At 35.1% G+C, this 26,804-nt stretch overlaps 1 long non-coding RNA gene and 1 other non-coding gene across 2 annotated transcripts in view; both read left to right on the top strand.

Moving 5' to 3' along the window:
* The window catches only part of LOC109267735 (uncharacterized), a 220,041-nt gene that overhangs the window by 22,010 nt on the left and 171,227 nt on the right, over nucleotides 1-26,804 (top strand). The gene's annotated exons all lie outside the window — the stretch shown is intronic.
* On the top strand, nucleotides 21,774-21,877 carry LOC128778483 (small nucleolar RNA U13). Its single transcript, XR_008424069.1, has one exon. It is a non-coding gene; the product is annotated as a small nucleolar RNA U13 (small nucleolar RNA).

Genomic DNA, 26,804 nt, shown 5'->3' with positions numbered 1-26,804 from the left:
TGATTACTCAAATGTGCAGATGCCAATGGAAGGAACCAAGGATCATGAAAAGTCACGTATATACGACACACCAAAGAAATCTAGTAAAGCTGCAATAACTGTAAAGAAATGGAGATCTGTGAACTGTCAGACAAAGAATTCAGAATGAACTTCTTAGGAAGTTTGGTGAACTACAAGTGGACAACAAAATTAGATTAGCAAAACAATGCATGAATGAAATGACAAGTTTGACAAGGAAATAGCAGCCATCAAAAACAAAAATGAAATCCTAGAGTTGAAAAATACAGTTACCCACCTGAAGAATTCAATAGAGAGTTTCAAAAGTGGACTTGACCATGCAGAAGAATGAGTGATTTGAAGGATAGGACATTGGAAAGTATCCAGAGGAGCAACAAGAAAAAAGAATGAGCAAGAGTGAAGAAAGCTGACAGCAATAAGACAATGAAAAAATGATACTTGCATTATGGGAATTCCAGAAAGATAAGAGAAAGAGAATGTGACATAAAGTATATTTAAAGCAATAATGGCTGAAAACTTCCTGAACCTAGGGAGAGAAATAGATATCTAGATCCATGAGGCCCAAAGGACTCCAAATAGGTTGAACTTGAATAGGGCTGCACCAAGACACATTATAATTAAATTGTCAAAAGTCAAAGACAAAGAATTTTAAGAGCAGTAAGAGAAAAGAGACATTACATACATGGAAACCTCTCATAAGACTATAGATAGATTTCTCAACAGAAACTTTTTAGGCCAGGAAAGAATGGGATGACATTTTCAAAATATTGAAAGAAAGAATAATTGTCAGCCAAGAATTCTATATCCAATGAAACTATTCTTCAGAAGTGAACAAGGTACAAAGTCCTGAACAAACAAAAATTGAGGGAGTTCATTACTACCAGACCTGCCTTACAAGAAATGCTGAAGTGAGTTTTTTGGTGAAAATAAAAGAACACTAACATCATGAAAACAGAAGTACAGTGTAAATCTCATAAGTAATGGTAAATATATAGTCATAGTTAGAGTCTGCAATATTGTAGTAGTAGTGAATAATTCATTTAAAACTCTAGTTTAAAAATTAAAAATGAATACAGTAAAAATAACCATAACTATAATAACCTGTTATTAGACAATATAAAAATATGGATATTGTAACATAATAACCTAAAATGTGAGAAGTAAAAGTATAAAGTTTATAAATTCTATTGACACTGTTATCAGTTTAAAATAAGGTGTTACAAGTTTAAGATATTTTACATAAGCTTTTTGGTTACCACAAAGGAAAATCCTGTAGTAATTACACAAAAGAACATGATAAAGAAGTCAAAGCATATTGATATCAAAAGACATCAACACACCAAAAAAGATAGCAAGATAAACAAGGAATAGTGGATCTACAAAACAACTAGGAAACAACGTACAAAATGATAATAGGAAGTTCTTACCTAGCAATAATTTCTTAGACAAAAATGGGTAAAATTCTCCAGTTAAAATGCATTGAATGGTGCAATGGATTAAAAAATAAAAACAAGATCCAGCAATATACTGCTTACTAGAGACTCACTTAAGCCTTAAAGACACACAGAGACTGAGTGAAGAGATAGAAAAAAACATTTCAAGCAAAAGGTAACAACAACAACAACAAAAAAGCAAGGGTAGTTATACTTCTATCAGACAAACCAGACTTTAAACTAAAATTGGTAAAAAGAGACAAAGAAGGTCATTATATAATGATAAAGGGGCCAGAAATTAAGAAGATATAACAGTTGTAGATATTTATGCACCCAGCATTGGATCACATAAGTATATAAAATAAAAACTAACAGAGATAAAAGGAGAAATAAATGGTAATATAATAATAGTTGGGGGCTTTAATACTCTATTGTCAACAACGGATAGATCATCCAGAGAGAGGATCAGTAAGGAAACAGTATTTGAACAACAGTGTAGACAAAATGGACCTAACAGACACAGAACATTCTATTCAACCACAGCAGGATACACATTATTCTCAACTGCACAGGGAACGTTTTCTAGGATGGACCATGTTTTAAGCTCAAAAAAGTCTTAACAAATTCAAGAAGATTGGAATCATACCAAGTATCTTTTCTGACTATAACAGCATGAAGCCAGGAAAAAATAAGAGGAAACCTGGAAAATTCATGAACACATGGAAATTATATAAAACTTTTCTGAACAATCAGTGGATCAAAGAACAAATTAAAGGGGGAATACCAAAAGTTTTTTTGAGACAAATGAAAATAAAAACATAACATACCAGAACTTGTGGGATGCAGCAAAAGCAGGTCTAAGAGGGAAGATCATAGCAATAAATGCTTATGTTAAGAAGCAAGGAAGATTACACATAAGCAATCTAACTCTACACCTAAAGGAACTAGAAAAAGAAGAACTGAGCCCAAAGTTAGAAGAAAGAAGATAATAAAGATTAGAGCAAATATAAATGAAACAGAGAACAGAAAAACATTAGAAAAGATTAACCAAACTACGAGTTGATTCTTTGAAAAGATTAAAAAAAAAAAACTGACAAAAGCTTGGCTAGACTAACCAAGGAAGAAAGGACTCAAATCTATAAAATTATAAATGAAAAAAGAGACATTACAACTGATATCACACAAAAATTCAAAGGATCATAAGAGGCTACTATAAACAACTATATGCCAACAAACTGGAGAACCTAGAAGAAATGGAAAAATTCTAGAAACATACAACTCACCAAAACTGAATCAAAATGAAATAGAAAATCTGAGGAGACCAATTATTAGTAAGAAGATTGAGTCAATAATAAAAAATCTCTCAATGAAGAAAAGCTCAGGACCAGATGGCTTCACTGCTAAATTTCACCAAACATTTAAAGAACACTCCCAAACTCATTTTGTGAGGCCAGCATTATCCTGAAATGAAAACCAGAAAAGGACACTATTAGAAAAGAACACTATAGGCCAATATTGCTGATAAATATAGTTGCAAAAATTCTCAGTAAAATACTAGCAAACCAAATTTAGCAGCACATGAAAAGGATCGTGATCAACCACATTAAAAAGCATCATGATCAAGTGGGATTCATCCCTGGAATACAATGATGGTTCAACATACGCAAATTAATAGAATTTATATCACATTAATAGAATGAAAGAAAAGAATCACATGATCCTCTCAATAGATGCAGAAAAAGCATTTGACAATATTCAACATCCATTCATGATAACTCTTAACAAATTACACATGAAAGGAACATATCTCAACATGATAAAAGGCCATATATGATGAACACAGCTAACATTATAATCAGTGTTGAAAGGTTGAATGCTTTTCCTCTAAGATCAAGAAGACAAAGGTACCCATTCTCCCTTCTCCTATTCAAGGTAGTTAACTTGGAGATCCTAGCTAGAGCAATTAGGCAAGAAAGAGAAATAAAATGTATCAGAAGTAGAAAGGAAGGGGTGCCTGGCTGGCTCATTTGGTAGAGCATGTGACTCTTGACCTTTGGGTTGTGAATTCAAGCCCCACATTAGGCATAGAGCTTACTAAAAACAAAACAAAAAAGATTTAGGAAGAAGTAAAATTGTCTCTATTTGCAGATGACATGATTTTATATACAGAAAATCCTAAAGACTCAACCAAAAACTGTTAGATCTAATCACTGAAGTCAGTAAAGTTGTGGGATACAGAATTAACATGTGAAAGTCAGTCATGTTTCTATACACTAACAATGAATTTTATGAAAAAGAAATCAATCCCATTTATAGTAACATCAAAAACATAAAATACTTGGGAATAAATTTTGCAAAGGAGATGAAAAACTTTGCTTTGAAAGCTATAAGACATTGATGAAAGAAAAGAAAGAGGACAAAATAAATGGAAAACTATCACATATTCCATGGATTGGAAGAATTAATATTGTTAAAATGTGATTACTACCAAAAGCTATCTGTGGATTTAATGCAATCCCTATCATGATTCTCATGGCATTTTTTTTTACAGACATAGAAAAAACATTCCTAAAATTTATATGGAACTACAAAAGACTCCAAATACCCAAAGAAATCTTGAGAAAGGAGAACAAAGCAGAAGGCATCACATTTCCTGATTTTGAGAAATACTATAAAGCTATAGTCATCAAAAACAGTATGGTATTGGCATAAGAACAGTCTATATGGACTCAGTATGGCTGGGATATGTAGTTGGGTTAAATGAAATTTAGGATATTTTTGCTATTTATTTACAATCTAATTAGGAAAATAAAAGAGATTCTGAGAAAACAGTGAGTAGTTATTAAGTTACATACTATGTCATACAATCACTGGTTGTACAGAGTACAATCTGTGCAATCGAATCTGTATGAGTACAGAATCGATTAATATGAGCTGAAGTAGTACATCTGTGGTTCCTGAGATAAATAATAAATTACTATTCCAGTATCTTCCCAGACTGGCTATTTTATTGAAGGTCATATTCCTCTTGTCACATATTGGAAATTCCATCTATAATTTTTATTTTAACTTTTTCCTCCCTTTTCCAATGACATAATCTTACCCTAACCACCCACCAAAGAAAACAACACAGGATTCTTTGTAGTGTGCTGATGGCATTTTGAAAACAAAAGGACATGGCATATACAACTAAGCTGAATATCTGGATATCTGCATGATGCTGTATCTGTGGTCCTTTGGACAAGAATTGCATGCCTCCATCTTGGGAATCAGTGTACCAGTCCTAGAGTGAAAGAGTCTTTGGACTTTGTAACTGGTCTCCTTGGCAGAATTTTGTTTTTGAATGGAAAAAAAAGAACCTGAGAAAGATGTGTGTGTGTGTGTGTGTGTGTGTGTGTGTGTGTGTGTGTGTGTGTGTGTTTATACAGTGGTGGTAATGGTCAATTTCACAGATGGGGAAGAATTCTGAAGAGCTCTTTCCTAGTAACATTGAGTAAGCAAGGAAATCTTTGTCTTTTAGCTTTTTAAATGATAATCAGAGATAGGCTGCTGGAACTACCATCTGGTACCTAGGGAGTCAGATGCTATGTTGCAAAACTCTTTTATTCACCAGGCTGGACCAGATTGTAGTAACAAGCCACTCCAAAATCAGAATGGTTTAAGTAACAAAGGAATATTTCTTGCTCCCACTGCGTGTCCACCATGGGTCACCAGAGGGCTTTGACAACATTGTTGTCCTCACTCTGGGACCTAGGTTGACAAAGTAGCTATCATTTAGAATACTGCTGGTCAAAATGGTAGTGGGGGAAAAACAACTCTGTAGGGTCTTGCATCTGTATCACTCTTTGGCTTAGAATAACTCAAATCAATCCTGACAGTTTAGGATTTAATGAAGTTTTATAAGGAAAAAAAAATCCATTGAGATAACTATAGGGTTTTATATTTACAACCTCAAATTTGCTTGCCTAGAATGAGGGTGTGTGCAAGAAGAACTGAAGGCTCAATATGAATGAGCCAGTAGTGTTATATGACAGCCAAAAAGCTACAGTGATTTCAGGTTAGAGTAATAACATCCATAGCAAAATTGGTCCATAGTTGTTCCACTGTACTTCCTGTTAAACCATTCCAGAGGTATCTGTTCAGATTTGGTACCATACTTGGAATGATACTCATAAAGAAAAATGAGTTTAGGGGTGCCTGGGTGGCTCAGTCGGTTAAGTGTCCGACTGAGCTCAGCTCAGGTCACGATCTCACGGTCTGTGAGTTCGAGCCCCACATCGGGCTCTGGGCTGATGGCTCAGAGCCTGGAGCCTGCTTCCGATTCTGTGTCTCCGTCTCTCTCTGCTCCTCCCCCAGTCATGCTGTCTCTCTGTCTCAAAAATAAATAAACGTTAAAAAAAATTAAAAAAAAAAAAAAGAAAAATGAGTTTAGATGAAAACAGGAGGGTCAAGGGTCATTAAGCGTCTGATATTATGAAGGATGATTGAAGAAATTGAGGCTGTTTTACCTAAAGAGAAGATAGAGAAGTAACATGATATCTGTCTCTAAGAATGTGGAGAAGAGATTCAGCTTATTTCCATGTATGACAGAAGAGTCCAGTGGTATCTATGAATGGAAACTGAAGGGAGGGTTTCAACTCAGTCTTGAGAATTTAGTAGTAATTTGAACTGTTCAACAATAGCACAGACTGGAGGGTGCCATTCCTTTCTTGGTGAGAGAGGCTAACTGAGCATGTTTTGTTACAGAATATGTACAGAATACATGTTGTCTCTGATTGAATTTATTCTTGTATTGTTGTCCGTATTTGTTTCATACAATTGGATGGCTATCTGAATCTTATTTGGAACTTTTTAGAATGAGAATTGATCTTTGAAAAAAATTGGTAAATAAAATAATGAATTTTTGAAACTCTCAGGGATCATTTTTAAAAAAAAAAATTTTTTTTAACGTTTATTTATTTTTGAGACAGAGAGAGACAGAGCATGAACGGGGGAGGATCAGAGAGAGAGGGAGACACAGAATCTGAAACAGGCTTCAGGCTCTGAGCGGTCAGCACAGAGCCCGATGTGGGGCTCGAGCTCACGGACTGCGAGATCATGACCTGAGCTGAAGTCGGCCGCTTAACCGACTGAGCCACCCAGGTGCCCCACTCTCAGGGATCATTAAATGACATATGTTGGAGTCACACTGATCTATGTTCATATCCTAGCTCCTCCCTTACAAGCCTTGTGACCTTGGCAATTTAGTTAATCTCTCTGAGCCTAAATAGGTGCCTCTGTAAAATGGAATTAATAATGTTGTGGATAGGATTAAGTTAAGCTAAAAATGCCCAGAAAGAACTTCTCAATGCACTTGGCACAGAGTATTCACCCAGAACATGGAGGCTACATTGTTATTAATCCTTTCTTTGGCTTTTGTTTTACTAAGGCTAAGATGGTGCTTTTAGATTCTTAGTTCCAGCTTCTTTTCACTGTTTCTCTTGAGTTAGTTCAGGTTTCAGGGTCAAGTCAAGAATGTCATTGATTTTAATAATTCTCCATTCATTTATTTTCCTCCCACTCAAAATGTTCTAGAGTAAGGTTTTTCAATGACCTCTGCAACTGTCATTACTGGTAAAACCCATTAAATAGCATCTAACTGTCCAACTTGTCTGAACAACTGCACCTCTTGTTCCATGCACACTTCAGATCTGCGGGCCATAGACGTACTCATGTGTACGTGCCCCCTCTTAAGTTTCTCCTCACATTTGAAAACTGTTTAGTTTTTCTTTGACAGTTATCTAGAATGAGTCTCAGATAATTCCACTAACTTGACCTTTCCATTAAGCTACAGAAAATTCAGAGAAAGCTCACCTAAACTTCTGAAGGAGACAAACTTTAGAAACAATGATGTTTGCCAGCATTGAAATTTGTGCTTTTTATTGGCTCGTTTTACCCTTGGCGTTGATGAAAAGAATTGTTATAGTGTGGAGTCCATTGGAAGCAGTTGGCTTTATAAGTCCTGCATTAGGTAAAAATGTGAATAATCATACTGTATGCATGTTCTGTTTTGCAATACTCTGCCACAAAAATGACTTCCTACAGGCGTATTTCTGCACATAGATGGCAGGCTTGCATCCAACCTGTTCTGCTTTCTACCTGTTCTGCTTAGGTGCCAGCTTGTCTTTATTTCTTGCTGGGTCCAAACTGATGGCTTTATTGCTAAGGTTTGTAAGCAATTAATTCTCTATCTCTCTTCACAGGGACTAGTGAAGCCTAACTACATTGTGATATGGAGAAGCATGAGGCCTTTGGAATTTATGAATCATAGCAATCAAATCTGGAAATAGTCATGTAGCTCTTTGCCTGAAAACATATTGTTGAGAATTCAGTTTATGGTTATTGCTCTTCCCTGGTGCCAGTTTGATTGTAACTCAGTTAAAAAACTGCTCACACAGTCATTGTGTGAGGAGAGTTATGTTGGCAAACACTCTAGTGTTACAGACATTTTATTACCAAACTGAGCAAACATTTCCATAAAGGTTCAGGTTTTTTCCCCTCTTTAGAACAGTCCTCAAAGGGCATTTTTGCACTTGGCCTCTCCACTCGTTGAGCAGCACCCCTTTAACTAACTGGTATGAAAGTGAGGACGAGGGCATGTTTCCAAGATTTTTTTTTTTTTTAGGAGAGATTCACATTTTTTGCAGATTGATTTCTTCAGGCTAATAATAATTTTCCTTAGAAAATGTGAGCTTACTGAACTAATTTTTGTAACAGGGTTATAGTAATTTTCTAGAATGGAGGAAATTATTAAGATAATTAAATTCCTTATTCTGTATAGGCCCTAATATACAAGAGTGAATTACTGGAGAAATAAATTCAGGTAACTTAATACTAGTAACTTTCACATGCAAGTTCTTGAAAGCATTAGGCCTCTCTACTTCATTTATAAAATGAGGCTGATAATATAGTTCTATGTTATAAAACTGTTGTGAAGTTTCAAGAAGACTGTGCATTAAGCATTTAACCCATTGCCTGTGTCATTACATGTGAGTATTTAATCATCCCAAGCTTGTGAGATTGGAGGTGTGTTGGTTACTACACTTTACTGTGAGGAAACTAAAGTTCCCAGAAGATTAACAGGGACTTGTTCAAGGTCATATGGCTCATTTGTGGTCCAGGGTGGGATACCAATCTGATATTCTTAACTCCTAGTCCAGTGTTCTTTCACTAATTAAGGTCCAGGGGGAATTAATTAGGTGGATTGTTCAACATGATTTCAAGCAGTATTTCTTAATCTTTATTGCTCACTAGAATTATCTGTAAAACTGTAGAATGATGTAGATGCCTTGGTTCCAACAATGGATTTTCTGATACAGTAGATCTGCAGTTTGTAGTTATAAACTCTCTTGGTGCTGTTGATGTGCTGCTTCTCTTCCATTCTCTATTTTTTATATTTCTGGAACTCCTTTTGGATGTATGTTGGAACTTTTCCTTCTACCCTTCATATATATTCACTTTCACCTTTTTCCTTCTTCAAATCTCAGTGCTGCATCCTGGGAAATTTCTTTATTTTATTTTTCAATACCCTAAATCTCTTTGCAGTTATACTTAGTCTACTAATTCACCCATATATTGACTTTTTATTTCATGATTACATTTTTTATAATCTATTTGTGCCTAATTCTCTGTCCTGTTTCATGAATGCTAATCTTGCCTTTGTTTTTATATTTTAAATTAATTTTTATCAAACACATATGAAATAATGGATCAAATGAATAATTTTAAAAGTGAAATAATTCTATAAGGCTTATCATAAAGATCAGTAGCCTTCTATTACACCCCTCTCCACTTCTGGTTCCTTTTTCCTAGTGGCAACTATTTTCCAATATTCTAGATGTTTCTATTATTTACTTCTGTGTTTCTAAATAACATGTTTATATTGCTCTCTCTTAATTTTACATATTCTTTGTAGTCTCTCTTCTATGGAACATGAAAAAGGTGAAGGTTCCGCTTTCCTATTCCTTTCAATAACACAAAATTTAGTGTTTACTAAGAGTATATAAAGATTATTCATTCCTGAATCATGTAGTGTGTATGTTTCCTTCATTTAAAATTTTTTTGTTTTCTCCATACAGGCTTTTTTTTTGGGGGGGGGGTGTTATTTTTTTACTTCTTGTCTTGAATTCCTCACTGAATTCATCATTATCCAAGTTTATTCCTGAACTCTTAGTAATTCAGATACTTAGTAACAGATCAAGAATCTGTATTTCTGGGAGATATTCCTCCTAGATCCACCTGTTCCAATCTGGGTTTGATTGCCTTCTAGCATTGTTACACAAACTGTCTTCCCAGGACTTCTGTGTTGATTTTCTTACTTCTTGGATCCCATGTATTCCTTTTTTGTTTGTTTGTTTCCTTTTTTGTTTTGCTGAATTACATAACCCAGTAGCCTCAGAGGGCAGGTGCAAAGTAAAATTTTTGAAAAAAATATATGTCTGGAAATAAATTCTAGGCTTACATTCAGATGTAGAATTCTAGATTTGAAATAATTTCCCTCTTAGTTTGAAGTACTAATTTAAGTTTTTCAAGTTTTTAGTCTTGAAGTAGGAAGTTGGAAACCATTATTATTTCTGATTTTTTAAATATGATATCTGTTTTTCTCTTCCCAAGCTTTTAGTACTTTTCTTAATCCATAGTACTCAGAGACCAAGTTTGATATATTTTCTATGAACCTATTTTTAGTCATTGTGTTGTATACAAAGTGGGTTCATTCCATGTGAAAACTAATGTCCTTTTGAGAAAGTTTCTTATATTATTTCTTTGACAACCACCTTATCTCCACTCTCTCTGTTCTCTTTTTTTCTGGACCATCTGGTCTGATCCCTTAGATAAAATTTGTATTTTTCTTCTTTTTTGGGGGAGAGTTCCTAACTTTATCTTCTAACCCTTCTAAAATCCTGTTTCTATGATGTTTGAAAGAGGTCTTTTAAAAAATTCTCTGAAAGTTTCTTGTTATAACATTTTATTCTTATTTCATATATGCAATATTTTTTCTTATATATCTGAGGAAGTTAACCATAGAATATTTTTTTAAGTCTCCTGCCCTCTATATTGTCTGTTTTTCATATACAGTAAAACCTTGGATTGCGAGTAACTTGTTCTGAGAGTGTTCTGCAAGACGAGCAAACATTTCTAATAAATTTTACCTTGATAAATGAGTGATGTCTTGAAATATGAGTAGTGCTTGATGCTGAACATCGCATGATCACAACTGAGCCAATGGTTCTCTCTCTCTCTCTCTCTTCTGCAAGATTGGGCATGATTGTTTCCCATGCTTGGATGCTGAGTCTCAGACTGTGGTATTTGGCAGAAATCAGTGATTTTTCAGACTGTTGGAAGGTGCCCACAACTGGCACTAGTGTATTTTTTTTCACTTCAAAGCACCTATGAACAGTCCTTTGCTTTTCCATATAAGAGTGAACTTAGGAATGCTTTGCTTCATTCTAGGTCAGGCTGCCTGTAGATATAAACCCTTTCCTTTGCTGCCTTATTGCCAGTTACATTAAATACAGTATATGACAAGAGTTTATTAATACTGTAAGGTAGTCAGCATCCCTGTGAACATATACAATGGCCCCCATGCAGAAAAAGATTCCATTGAGCCAATACATAGCAGTGATCCTGTTAGTGATAGTGAAAGTCATCCTACACAAAAACCCTCCTCTCTTGTCTTCCTCACTCCAGCCACAAAGGTTTTCAAAGGTAAGTGCAGGTTCATTTGTTTAGTTTTCTTTATATTATGTATTTTCTTTATTATTTTGTATTATATTACAGTATTATAATCATTTTTATATGAATATTTCTGGTTGTGCAACGAATCATCTCAGTTTCCATTATTTCTTATGGGGAAATTTGCTTTGATATACAAGTGCTTTGGAATACAAGCATGTTTGTGGAATGAATTATGCATGCAAACTAAGGTTTTACTGTATTTCTTTTTTTTCCCATTTGTTTTTGTTGGTGTTTCATCTGATAAATTTTATTCAGTGTCACATGATATTTGGCTGTTCATTGATATTTTACTGAAAGACACTAAAAGTTTCCATAGATATGGAGTGGGCTTGTCAAAATGTGCTTCATTATAGAATTACCAGGCAAGAAAGAGGCTGGTCATTTTTTGCAAATACTTTTTCTTTGATTATTAATATTAAGAGGAACTTAGGCATTTCCTTTGGAGTGGTTTGTTATTCCAAAGAAGAATTGTCTAATTTCCTGCCCTAGAAGTATAACCTAGTTTTTAATGGTTTAAGCAAGAACCTGGGAATAGTAGTTTTTTACTTAACCTATTTTCAGTATGGAACTGCTGCCTTTATGTATGCTGGATGTCTCTGAGTCTATACTAAAGTTTTTCAGTTTCAATCTGCTTATAAAATCAGTCTTCGACTTCTGTGTGGAAGTAGAGACTGTCTCCTAGCTTTCCAGCTCCATATCAACCTATCTTTCTTTTTCTTTCTTTCTTTCTTTCTTTCTTTCTTTCTTTCTTTCTTTCTTTCTTTCTTTCTTTCCCTTTCTTTCTTTCTTCCTTTCTTTCTTTCTCTTTCTTTCTGTAAATATATATATTATATATAAAGATATAAATATATATTATATAATATATATGACATATATTATGTAATATATATCATATATATATATATATATATATATATATATATATATATATATATGTTATTGATTCCTTTACCACTGCTTTCCCATGTTTAGATACACATGGTGCATCCAGTTCCTGATTCTCTCTGGGGCTCCATGGTGTGACTCTGCTTCATTATTACCCCCACTCCCAGCCTACCACTTGTGGGTGGTTAGCTTCCTGCCTCATTCAGTATGTTTTCAGTGTTCATGCTTTATCTGTTTTCCAGCTTCCAAAAATCTTAATGTGGATCATTTGCTGTGCTCTCCTCTTCTTTTTTTCTTATTCTTGTGGGTTTATATCTTTTTAAAAAATGAAATTTTTATTTTTTAGAAGAATTTTTTAGAGGAATATTTTTTAAAGAGATGGAGGAAAGCTAAAATTATGTGTTTAATTCACTATGTTTAACCAGAAACATTTTATTTATTCTTTTGAAAAAATGTATATTTATTTTCAAGTAACTCTACCTCTTTGGGTGTGAATTGTCTGCTTTAGTTTGTTGGCTGCATTTGTGGTCATTAACTTTCTCATATTTGCCATTTTTGTTAAATATATGTATTATTTTTTGTGGTTTTATTCTGTCCATTGCTCCCCATGGTCATCTTTCCTTTTTTCCCTTCTCTTTGCTATCCACTGTAATGAATATGTTATTTGCCAGGCTCTTCTTCCTTATTCAGATATTCGTTATGTTTACCGTAACTGCAGTTGTCTAGGTTAAGACTGCAAGTGTCAAGACTCGATAACTACAAGAGAAAAGGGCATGGATCTTTCTTCCTCTTTTCCCCCCTCCAGTTCTGCTTCCTCTGATCTTCATCTCAAATCTTTGCTCTTCTGCTGGCCTCAATGCTAATTCAGAGCATAGCTGCAAGGAACAGGGATTGCAAATACAAAGGGTGACCTAAGAAACTGAAAATGTATTCCACTAGGCCCAGTGCTATAGCCACATTCCTACCTGATCCACCAATCACACCTCAATCTCGAAAGTTCAAAGCCCTTAGAAAGATTTTAAGGAACTCTTGTGTAAGAGGAGTAGTCTTCCTTTTGTGGATTCAAAGGGATCTTAACATTCTTGGTCTTTCTTCAGGGTCTAAATAAGACAAAAGGAAAGAGGACCAGGAAAGGTTTTTTGTATTGTTTTGTTTTGTTTTTTGTTTTTTAAATCTGATTTTGTGCTTATTAGCAGCTAAAAAAATTCTGAAAACTAAAATTAGTGCTAAAACTGACAATTTTGTATTCTTCAGATGGCCAAAGTAGGAAGAAATTGGTCAAAAGTTACAAGTGATAGCTATAGAAGAAAAGGAGGCAGGGCTGATCAATCCTAGGATTTCTTGACAGAAACAGTATCTGCTTATAAGGCCTTCTCTTTTTTCCTTTATCTTTTCATATTCTTCCTTTCCTCAAATTCCAAATAATAAACTGATTCAGAGAGGAGATTCTAGAGCCTATCTTTTTCTGGATCCTGGTTTTTATGTTTTTTAGGTATATAAGCTTGAACAACATTATAATAATTACATTAGTGTGACACTGGCACAAGCATAGACAAATAGATGAATAGAGGATATTCCAAAACAGATTCAACTTAAATGATTTGTGACAATTCAGTATGTAACCTCTATGTATCTCAGTTTCTTCATGTACAGAATAGGATAACTGTCCTTGTGAGTGCTGTGAGGATTAAATGAAATAATACAAATGTGGTGCTCAGAATAGGGCCTGGCATCTAATAAATGCTTAATAAGTTGTAGCTATTATTTTTATCTTTACTTCAACAAAATTTTCCCTAGTCCCAGGCCTTAATCAGCTTCCTGTGGAATTTCATATCCTTCTTCTGCACCAGTTCTTCTGAGACTTAATCATTCACTATTTTGCTTTGTAACCAATTATTTTTCATGTGTTAATTGTATATTTCCAGCTACTGTAAAGCTGTTTGAGGACAGAGACCACAAAGAATGCATGTAGTTGCTTCTCTAGTTCTCATAGTGCTCAGCCCAGTGTTGGGAAGAAGGTGGAATTTAGTTTGTGCTCATCAGTGGACTGGGCAATCTCTCATTTTAGGGCTTAGGTGATGCTTGCAGGTGATCTGCTGTTAACTTTCAAAGACATTAGGTAGTAGCAGTTCTGTGTTTTGCAATCCCAAATGGTATCAGAAACGTTTGCTATTTTTACCTTTTCAGTAACTAGCCCTGGGTTTTATGAGTTCTTAGGATTATACCTGGTAGAATCCACACAGAAGTAAATACACTGCAAGGAAATGTAAAAATTTGTGGTTCTTGACCTCCCTTTCACCTCCAGGGACTCTAAAGAAGACAGGAAAGAGTTTATGATTTTCCTGATTTATGAGTGAGTAAAATTTTCTCATCCATTTTGTTCTTTTGGGCCTGTTTGGTTTATGTATTTTATGTGACACTCTAAAACTTGTAGTTCCTCTTCCATTTTCACACTGCTTTTGTACACTCTTAGAAAATCTGTTTTTTTCAGGGTCCTTTTGCTTTCCCAAGAAAGGGCTCCATGTTTGTTACCTGCAAGGTGGCATATTGCCTTTATTCCTGTTTCAGACTAGTCTCATGGTGCTTTCATTCCTGAAAGGTGGCCAAAAATTGCTGTGCTGAAATGATCATTTGTGAATACAGTAATCCTCAGGAGGCATAAATTAATATCCTGTTCTCACTGTGTTTTTTATTGACTGTTAGAGTTATTCTACTGCCAGGTCCTGACTTGGTGCCCAGTGCTAACAACTGTCTTTAAAGGCTTATGAATAGGGTCATAAACACTATTTACTTTAGTAGCAACATGTACTTTTAGCATTTCCACCACTCCCTCTCCCTCGTGCTCACTGTCACATGCATAGGCATTTTATAATGAGTGCATGTTTATTCTGTACTTTTTCCCACTTTTTGGGTTCACATGTGCATAAATTCATTTGTTTAAACTTTATTTTCATTATCAAGTTACTCTTGTATCCTGGCCTCCAATCTTCAATTTTTTTTTTTTTTAACGTTTATTTACTTTTGAGACAGAGAGAGACAGAGCATGAACAGGGGAGGGTCAGAGAGAGAGAGGGAGACACAGAATCTGAAACAGGCTCCAGGCTCTGAGCTGTCAGCACAGAGCCCGACGCGGGGCTCGAACTCACGAGCCGCGAGATCATGACCTGAGCCGAAGTCGGCCGCTTAACCGACTGAGCCACCCAGGCGCCCCACCAATCTTCAAATAACATGAACCTTCCCAGATTATACGTTCTAAGGTTTTTTCCTTCTTTTTAACTAAGGCCAAAAATAATAAACCTTGGTTATGATGCAAGCAACCAGTTAAACCATTGGTTAATGTGCATTAGCAGAAGTTTAACTGCAGCAGGGCCCTGTCATAGACATAAGAAAACCATGGAACACTCCTTAGTTCAATAACAAACTTGATATTCACTTCCTGGGTGGCTGAGGATATTCAATCCCAATTTCACATCAAAGAAATGTCAAAATAAAAGTTAGAAAGGCAACTCATTTTTGTTTTTCCCCAATTTTGCTTATGATGGAGACTGGGTAGTTGAAAAAGAGATTATTCTTCCTGTTTCAAGGTGCAAACACTATTATGTTATAATGTATATTAGATGAGAAATCTAGGAAAGAAGCAATATGGTGCAAAGGTTGATTTGATGGTGACTGGCTTTTTACTAAAAATACATGGTAATAAGTAGTGGATATCATTCATATAGTTTTCAAGTTTATCTTTAGGACAGGGCTTGAATTCAGTTCAAGCAGATGGATGAAAATATTCACTCATGCCAGACACTGTTAAGTGATGAAGTCAAAATAATGGCAAGGATTATAGCTGCAAGAGTCTGTCTACAAAAGACATATGGCAAAGAACTATAAAACTTGTGTTTTTTGATCTTCATGTAGGGATAAATGGCAACAACGGAAGATTGTTGATTATGTACTTAATTTTTTTCTCAGCGTTATTTTACATATTGTTTAGCTATATGCATTTTACGTTCTGTTCCCTTAAAACTGATCACAGTATTAACTGGGGCTAAGAATGCTTTTTATGTGTATATAATAACAAGCCTAGTTTACAGCAAAAGACAGTTCCTAGTTACTACAGGAATGAAAATTAACCAGTGGATACTAATCTCTTTTTTTAACATGATGGCTTCTGTCTCTAACCACAGAGGGCTGGGCTCAGACCTCACTATAATAAGAGTAAGAGACTGAGTTTGGAGGGTAGTATTAACTATAGTACATGCTGAATGATGGGCTTTTCTGGGGCCTTTGTAAATGAGAAAGGATTGATGGAGTGAAAGATATGGATTCAAATGATGGATTCAAATAGGAAAACCTGGGGCATTTTCTTCTGGGTCTAATACCTTTTCCACATGCCAGCATTTGTAGATCTTTCTATGTGCACAAGGTATAAGGAGTGCATAAGGAGAATCCATTTTTCATTTTGTTTTGTTACTGCTTTTTAACTACTACAGACTCTTCCCCATGAGAATTTGCTGTCCCTGAAATAAATTTTACTTCATCAAAATTGAACCCTCTCTTCAGAACGTCTCTGATGGCTCTTCTTCCTTTGAATACTCAGTGGCAAGAAGCCCTTAGAATTGCTTTGCCAATATTTTCTGCATTCTGGAACTACTCGAGTGAACATAACACTTCATTTTTTTCCCCCCAGAAATCTCATTAAAATCCTTACTTGAAATTCGGATACAGTTTAATAAAGTTTCTGAATTCAGTATGAAACTAATAGTCCATTAAGAATAAGGAATGATCGATGTGTTTTCATTGACCTTTGTTGGTGACTTTAAAACACCCTTTAGCACATTTAAAATCACCAGGCATGACCGTCCAGTGCTCCACCTAACCTAGCCTCTCATTTCTTCTCTTATTAAATCTCTTAAAATGTCGAGTGGAAGAGATTGTGTCAGTCTCCTTTACTATTCTATTCTAGCATCTTACAATTTATGCAATACTAAAAAGAGAGCAGCACTCTTATGAATGTAAATGTATGTTTTGATATTTGCTCAGGTTGAAGCTTTTTCATATTCTGTTGACTGTCTTATTCATGTGCTAGTTGTTAATCACGATGCAGATAGTTGACACCATACATGGTATCATTGTACACAACAGAAGTTGTGCCCCCAGAAGTTATGCCACAAATCACATAGCAATGATTTGAATCTTTTTGAGTGCGAGGACCATTTTTTGAATTCCCTGCTGGACACATGCATACACACATACACTTTTACTCTTTGTTATTTTAAAAAAATCCATAGTGGAAAACAGTTATTATGACTGTAGTAAAGCTCTTTAGCAACTATTTTATTATTTTATTAAATACAATAGCATCTTCATACATCTCTGGCAAGTAGTTATGCATATGTGAGAGACATTGTTTTCTGTCTAGAAAATGAAGAAATGTGTTCTGTTTATCATTCTAAGTCACTCAGAATATTGGTGGTTTTTTCCCCATAAAAATCCTTCATTTGTTATGCATATTTTTGGGTCTAATTAAAGATAAAAATAACAAAGATTGGTACATATTTATTTATTTATTTATTTAGTTAGTTAGTTAGTTCTTCTTGTCTGTAGGCTACAAGAAGGGCCTGTGAGAACAAAATAATCACCCAAGATGATAAAGCATAATAAATTTGGATGCTTCATACTGGTTCTGAGCCTCAAACCATGCTGCTTATGATTAAATCAGAAAATGTTTGTAAATAACAGAAAAAAATTTTTCCTCTCTGCAAACATCTTTAGGGTGTACCAAAATTTTCTGGTTCATGGGTCTTACATAACATAAAAGAAAAAAAAATAATCTATAGCATATATCACTTCATGGAAGAAATGCTTAAAGTATAACAATCCACTAATAAAAAAGTATTTATGAGTGTCTACCATGTGGCTGGCAAGAAATCATTGGTTTCTTTCATGCATTTACCACATGTTATCTATTGGCTTTTGGTGAGTAATGAATATCAATTTCTATGGATGTAGAAAAGAATTTTATATTACTGAGATGCATTTAGACTTAGAAAGTTGACCCAGGTTCTATAGAAATAGATTTCTCTTTGACGGGTATTTTTCTTTGGCTAGCCATAAAAGCACTGTTGGTTTCAATCATTTTTATATTTATAAAGGACAAGCTGATTTGTATCTTTTGGCGGCCAGTGAGTATTCTTCTGCCTATATGAAGAACCGATCAAATAGTTATACACTGTCTCTGTTAGATTATGGGGAATAAGAATGTGGGGTTAGAGCATTGGAAACAGATATGCTAAAGGTACCAAAAGATTGCTTGTCTTGATGTGGCACTGATAGAGGGAGAGAATTTCCCCTTCAGACCTTAGGAGGCTTGACTGTTTCTGCATACAGAGATGGATACATGGAGATTCACTTGGAAACAGAATATACTAAGCTAGGTTGCTCAATAGAATATCTACTTTGGGCTACCGAGATTTCTGGTTATCATAAAAGTCAAACTGGGGTATATACACACTGTTTAAATAAAATACAAGTCTTTAAAAGACAGCTTCCCTTGATGTGGAAACTTTCCATGTACTGCTGATGTTAGCAGTATTTTGTTGGGAAAGATTGATATCACAACTCTCTAGTATGAACTTTAAAACAAAAATGTCTAAAATAGTTTCATTAATTATAAATCACAGGCCTTTCTTGGGCTTTTACCGTGTTCAAGGCATTGAAGTTGACAGTCAATATACAATTATCTGTGGTGTGATAAAATGTGAAGTTTGATTAATGAGCTGTTTTCATCTTCCTAGTTTAGTGGTCAGTTGTACCCCATTTGGCAGTTATAGCTTGGTTATTAATTACTTTAGTGTTATAAACAGCACATGCCAAATTTGTAGCTTCTAACTTAAGAAGATCCCATATGGAGCAAGAATGAGACTATTTGAGCAGGAGATGCCAACAGAATAAACTGGATTCTCAGCCTATTTCCAGACTGGATAAAAGACCTATTGAATTGGCAGAGGTGAAGGAGCATTTGGACAGGAAGAGGAAAATTAGACATAGCACGGTAGCCTTGTGCTCTGCTCTCAGCATCCCAGTGGGAGTGAGGCTTTTAACATTTCCCTTGAGATTTTCAGGCATTCAAGAGCAGAGGAAACGTGTGTTTTCCTTTTCCCTTCTGAAACTTTGGAGGTGGCAGTCTCACTGATGTGTCTTGTGCTTTCTTTGTACAGGTGAGTCGGACAGAGATGGTGGCCTTTATATGTGCCGAATGACAGTTGTAGTATGGTAGATATTACAGAAGTTAGGAAGAAAGTTACCTCGGCCTGGGTTTGGTGAGGAAAGTGTTTTACTGCCTTACCAAGTTCAGCATGGGGAACACACTATTATGTTGGCTGGTTAAAATTAATAAAAGCTTAATTATTCCAAGAATATGAACAGTAATAATCTTGGCTTCTACCTTTTTTCCCAACATAGATAGTAAAATATCTATTTCTTATTAATTGGAGAATAGATAGAACAAACTTTTTTCTTCACCCTTTGGGTACTTTTTATTTCTTCAGTTATTAAACTGCTCCAGACCTGATGGTTAATAATTTTCTTTTTTCTTCCTCCCCCCAAAATCCTGAGGTAGCAGGAGTCTTGATCAAGTTCTATCTATATAATACACAGTATAGAGAAGAGCAACAATAGCCTCTAATAGAACAAATTCTAGTCATACATCTTGGAAATAAACCTAGATCCTAATAATCACTTAGATCATAGGGCATGCATATCCCTTGCAGAGTTTTTCCTCCCATAAGTCACATTTTTTCCAGATGTTCTTCAGTCTCAAAAAACACAGAATATTCATAGAAAAGGTACCACTACCATAAACTTTCCCTGCCCCAGAAAATCTCCAGGTAAGAGCTTCCTTATATTCAATTTCCATTCTAACAGTAAAGTAATAAATTGAATTACAGCAAGCCAATACAACTCCTTCCTTACTTTTTATCCCATGCAGTTTGACTTTACAGGGACTCAGAAAAACAGTAAAATATTACCATAACCATGAATTGTACCGTGTGAACTGGAAATAATGACTATGATGTTTATAAAAGCCCTTGAGAGATGTTGCTTAGATTTAGTTACAGATCTTTTATATTGGACTTAAGTCCTCCAGAAACTTATCAGTTATTTAGTGGATTTGCAGGATAATACAGAGTTGCATAGTGTAAAATCTGAGTATAGAATTTACATTATAAAACTATTTATAATTACATCTGGCTCTTTTGTCTTTTCTATAAGAAATTGCATTTTCTGACAGTTCTGTTCCTGGCAAAGTTACAGGTGGAGGTGTGACCTTTAACCCTAAGTAAGCAATTATATAACTAGTTAATAATAATCACTTTACCATCTGCAGTCCACATTAAATTAAAAGACACCTGATCCTCAATTTTGGCATGTGGTTCCAATGTCTGCCTTTCTTTTCCTAGTTCAGTAATGAATGATCATTTCTATCTTGGTGATTCTGACTGTCAGTTTGATGGATGGAAAAATAGAACACTAAGTGCAGCCCCATTTATTCTGAACTGATTAGTTCCACCCAGCTTTGTTCCCATCCTACAGAGCTCAGTTCTAAGATAATCCAGGCTTTCATGTTTCTTCATCCCATTTTGGTCCAGTAAATAGATAGACCATTTGTATTAATTTTCCATTGTGAGGTTTTCTAGTCGTGAGTGAAATTCCATTGGGTTCGGGAGGGAAAGGGGGACAATGGAAGGCCAAAAAGCTTTTTGTGGACATGGATTGCTTTCCCTGTCTCCATGGAGAGACAAAGCTATCCCTTGATGGGTGTTAAAATAATGTAAAAGTTCCACCCAGACCTGGATATGAGGAAAGCATTTGCTTTTTGTTCCACCATGTAGCAGGCTTTTAGCAGAATAGAAAAAAAATCAATCACATTTACTGACAGTCTAAACACCTTTTTAATGTATTGCTCATTGCTGGTGCTGAACAGGGAGGGAAGCAGAATGGAGATGTTGGCAATCATAAGGGCTTTTCTTTTTCTTTTCTTTTTTTCAATTCCACAGATGTTTTGGCCTGAGTGTCTCCACTTTAAGGCTTTTAAAAAATACCCTCTGTCATCTTGTTATAATAGTTATACATGAAGTATTTGAATTCCACCTTTTTCCCCCCTAGTCTTCTAAATGCCTGGTTTACTTTCCTCTTCATATTCTGTTTTTTTAATTTAATTCTTCCCAATTCTCCGTATGATCCCATATCTTTCTATACCAAGGCAACTCCTTTTCCGGATTTAAATGATTTGAACTTGTCAATGTTGCAATCATCCCTTGGGTATTTAGCCTGTGTATGTACCTTGTGAAGTATCCTATACTCTTCAGGATAAAGAAAAGGGTGGATGGAGGTCATGGAATGTGTGACTTGCTGTTTCTGGCAGCTCAGCCTCATGAACTATATTCATGGGAATTTAAGAACCTGCTTTCTGGAGGTCACCTGGCTGCCTAACTACATTACTGTGGAAGATTCTTATTGGAAATGAGCTGTTAGTCCAAAAACATTCTTAATTAATAATGCTGAGTGACTCTGCAGCCAGCCAAGATACAATTATGGAAACATTTGTAAGGATTGTGTGACCTGCAAAATAAGCTTCATAAATATTTTTAAAAAACTCACAGGGCTTGGATTCATTTGTAGTTCATAAGCATGATGATTGGATGTTCATGCTGTTTTGTGACATGTGTCTCCCTCAAACCTTGCTACAACCTTGGCACATTATATGTCTATCATGAAGAAGAAAAAGAAGAAAAAAAGAAAAAAAAAAACTTAGGAGGCTTGGGGTGCATTAATTTATATATATATATGTATACTCTAATTTATCAATCATATATATGTATGTAGTATACATATGGTATATACTCTATATGTGTATGTACTATATATGCTATCAATATATGTTGTCTATTATATATAGTATGTACTATATATGTCTATATATACTATATATGTGTAAATAAATACACCACCCTAAATATACTATGTACTTACACAACACACATAGTATTTACTATCTATAGTATCAATATATAGTATATATTACATGTATATCTATATATCTATATATCTGTATCTATCCATCTGTCTGTCTATCTATCTGTCATCTATTTATTATAATTTCCTTCTCCTAGGTATCTCTAGGGAGATGACTATTTCTTTCCAGGTCAGTCTTGAATATAAGGGTAGTAGATGGTCACCAATGGGGTGATTAACTTGTGCGACCTTATAAACATTTCCCTCAGACCCACCATGGAACCTCAAATTCTGTCAGTTGGGTTTTATTCCTTTAAGTTCTGAAGAATTTTGGCAATATTCTTTAAATACCAATTAAAATTTAAATGTTCCTGTGAACACTTAGCAGCTATAACCTGCTTGAAAAGATAAGGGAAAGGGAAAAGGGGTGTCAGATGACAATTAGATAATAGCAAAATCCTGGCAAAAAGTTCAGCTAGGTACCTGGATTTAGTACTGGGACATCTGAGGCTAGATGGGGCTCCCAGACAAAAAAGGTGGAAATAAAGTGTTAGAAGTTCACCTACTTAGTTTTGCGGAAGTCTGGCTCAGCCCCACTTTTGTGTGTAATAGGTATTCACCCTGTCAGACAAGTGTTTGGATGGTCTCTGAAGGGAGGTAGAGTAATAACTTTTCTCTCCAAGTTAACAGCCAGAACTTTCGCACATCCAAATAAACAATCTTCCATGCCAAACATCATATTAGTTTATAGGTAGATGTCAGTGGTAGAGCTAAAACATTACTTTAAAAGATTTCCTGTTGTAGGGGTCTGATAGAGGATCTGGAGGACAGTTTTGCCGGGCTGGGCCAACAAATGCTCTTCAATGTTTTCCCCAATGGCTCTGTTGAGTTTTAATTCTTCACATACAAGCAATTTAATGTGTTTCCTTGAAAGTAAAATGGCTGGGATAGAACAAGGCTCAAGAAAGTAAAAACTTTCCCTTATCTATTGGGTTTGATGGTGATTGGGTAGGTGACAAAATCTTTAAGTACTACTCTAAGTCTGCCTCATTTTCAGCCTTTTATGATGACCTAGTTTCTTTTGTTAACAAAATTTGACAATTATACTTTTCCCTCAACATTATTAATGAATACTAGGCTAATAACTCTCTCTTGGTCAGTCTTATCCTGCACTTGCTTTCCAGTAATCTATGTTATCCCTGTGGCTTCCAGGTTCCAGACTTAGTATCTCCTACCCTGTCCCTCCCCAGCCTTTTAAAAAAATTCCTATTGGCATAACATATTGACCGGACCAAAGGGATAGGAGTCAAAAAATAATGAAGATAATAATAAGTACCTATTATGTAGTCAGGTATTGTGTAGAGTTATTTATACACTTTATTTCATTTAATTCTCAAAACAAGGTTGTAAGATAGATATTATTGTAACCATTTTTATATATGTGTAAATTTTAGCTAAGATGGATTAAATAACTCTTAACCTTACACAGTGAAAAGCTGAGGTTTAAACCTAGGAATTGCTTGAGTCTAAAGTCAATTTTGGGTTATAATCTCAGCTCCACCCATTGGCTACCTATTGTTAATGTCTAACATTTCCATTTTCTCATGTGTAAGCATATATGGGAATACACACAGTTTTCATGTGCCTAATACTGAAACATTTTCATAGGGTTTATAATAAAAATGCATGAAACAAGGCAGCTAAAATAATTTAAAATATTATAGAGCAGTAGTTTTCAAATGATGACCATTGGGATCTAGGGTCACCTGTGGGTAGAGGGTTTTTGAAGGAGGCTTAGTTGGAAGGGCTCTAAGCTCTGTTCTTAATAGCTGTACTTCTATCTGTTTTATGTATCAAAATTCCAAGTAATATTTTCAAACCAAAAATTCCATTGCTTTAAAAACAAAAAAGTTTCTAAGTCCTGATTTGTTATAATGTTGGAAAGATTTGTGTTAGGAATTTGGGACGTCAAAGTTAGAGCCACAAGGTTGACTGAACTTTCTGGCAACTTCTGAGGAAAAAGAACCATGTTTGTTTATAGAGTCCCCATTATCTTATTTAGAAAAGAAAAAAAAGGAAAAAAAAAAAAAAAAGGAAAGGAGGAAGGGAGGGAGGGCAGAACAGACAAACCAGTATGGCAAGGCAAACTTTCTTGTCATTAATTGCAGAAGGAATTTATAATGTTGTTTCTTATATGATGGGTATGATGGACAGTGATAGTTTCAATCATGATTTTGCACAAGATGTTCTTGTGATGGGTTTTTCTTTTAACAATTTTGATGAAACCTAAAAACATAATGTTAACTGAAGAGCATTCTTGAGGGAGGGCAATAAGATAAGATGTATAAAATGGGCATACTAACCCGCCTACCCTGCCTTATCAGGTTGTTACTGAAGCTCAGAGAGCTAACTTGTGTTGAAAATGTTTGGAAACCTGTCAGAATTACCTGACTTTTAGATAGTTACATTATTCATTAAATCATAAATATTATTGAGCTCCTACTCTGTGCCTGGTATTGTTCTAGGTTCTAGGGATGATCATCTAGGGTTGATCAATGCCAATACCTGTAGGTTAGATTTTAGTTGTTTACCCACATGTTTTGCAAATTATATATTTCGTTACCTCACTACTTTGAAAGATAAGTTGGTTACACAAATAAATTGAGTGGGGCTGCTCTCAGAACATGCAATCCTTGAGTCTTTAAGTTGGAAGGGTTTATGGAAGTTAGTTATTTGGCTCATCCTGCCAATATAAGAATCTCTCTTACATAATTCCTGAGGAAGGGTATCAGAAACTCTTCAGGTATTTCTAATTCGCAGGTAGTCCAGTCTATTACTAGACAAATTTAGATTTTAGAAGATTTCATCTTTGTGTTGAATAGCCTGGAAGATTGGAGAACAGTGGAAGAGATGGATGTTAGAAAATCCTCTATGTTCTTATGTTGATCACTTTGCCTTTTTAACTTCTGCTCATTGACACTAGTTCTACTGTGAGAACCATGAGGGGAAGAAACTTGCCACTTTTTTCTTGATAGCCCTTGAATTTAAAGATGTCTATGATGTCTTCTCTGAAATTTTTTGTTTTATAGGCTAAACATTTCCAGTTCTTACATTTTTCATTTAAGATAATTTCCAGACATCATCTTGGTTGCCGTTGTCTGGATACATTATTTTGACAATGTCCCTTTTAAAATACAACATGCAGAAGTAAGTATAGTGTCCTACATCTGGCCTGCCTAATATATTAGACTCCATTCTGGAGAATTTATTTTTCATTTTCATTTTTTTTCCTTTTTTTGTTTTCAAAGCTTCAAATCCACTTAATTGAAATATGTGTTTGTGAGTGAACTCTGATCATATGGTGTCTCTCAAATTGTGTACCAATATCATTGTACGAACTTGTTATACCTAAAAGTGATATATCATATAGAGAATGCTCAGATGAGGTAATAGATATAGGCTGTTTGTAACTCATGAAGCACTAAACAAATATGAGATGTTGTAACTAAGGTCTTCGTATTATCAACATGTCAGTTCTGAAATCGTTGTTGAAATACCCTTGCATCAATAGAACTTATTTCTATCATTTTATTTAGGCAGCTCATTTCAGTTAACCTATTGTCTTTTCCTGACCTTTTTCTTTCCTTTGGAATAAATTAATTGAGCCTACTTTTTTGTAAATTAATAAAAAATAGTTTTTGAACACTAATACATGTACTACTAAGCAATTCAGTGATAAAAAGAGATCTAAGAGTCTTATGGAAGTAGGGTGGCCTTCAGTAAAACTGTAGATCTGTCATTGTTGCTTTCATTAAAATACTCTTTCCAAAAGGCGCTGATATGTGAGAAGAGGGGAAAGAACTCCAGCCTAAGAGGTTAGAGAAGTGGTGGATGTTGGTATATGTAGCAAATTTGTGACCTTAAGTGTTTAAACATTTGCATTGAGGTGACAATGAAGATGTTTGGAAAACTATTGGTTTCTAGAAGTGAAGGCAGACACAGAAAGAAGGTAGGGAGAGATTGATTCAGGGTGCATGGTTTGGAGGATTGTAAGGAAAAGAGAAGAAAAAACAGGAAGCACTGTGTGAAGGGAGAACACCTGCCTTTCCTGAGAACCTCCTGTTCTGCCAACCTCACCATACTAGCTTTTATTCTTAGGCTTATTCATTATGGTGTCAAGATGGTTTCAGTGGTTCCAGACATCACTTCCTCATTACAGGAATATAGGAAGGTATGAGAAGTGGTCCTAACCCACCCCAGGGGCAAAAGTCTTCTCCAGAAACCCCAGTATACTTTCCTTAAATATTGGTTATATTCTCACTATTCATCCACTGACAAATGCAGTGAGAATGATCAGTATTGGCATAGACAAATCATGGATTATCTTTTGGAAATGGGGGAAGAACTCACCTTTCCTGAATACATGGCTTGCACTCTGACCAAATCAGGAAGGAAAAATGAAAGAGGAAGGTACTGAATAGGCAATCAATAGTACCTGCTACAAATGATAGGTCCAGCTGAGATCTCTTTAGACAAAAATATGCTTTTGCTTTTGTTTTTGTTTTTTGTATTTGTTCTGATATGGGAACAAATACTGTATAGTGGATCCTGGAAGAGATTTACATATTTATTTATTTTCTGTTTGTCCCTACTTGTATAATATACTAAATTTATTTTTCTTAACCA

The sequence above is a fragment of the Panthera pardus genome, unplaced genomic scaffold, assembly GCF_024362965.1.
Source record: "Panthera pardus isolate Hobbes unplaced genomic scaffold, ASM2436296v1 HiC_scaffold_2, whole genome shotgun sequence".
Classification (NCBI taxonomy): domain Eukaryota; kingdom Metazoa; phylum Chordata; class Mammalia; order Carnivora; family Felidae; genus Panthera; species Panthera pardus.
Note: the sequence above shows the minus strand (reverse complement) of the source record. Positions and strands in the feature narration are given on the sequence as shown.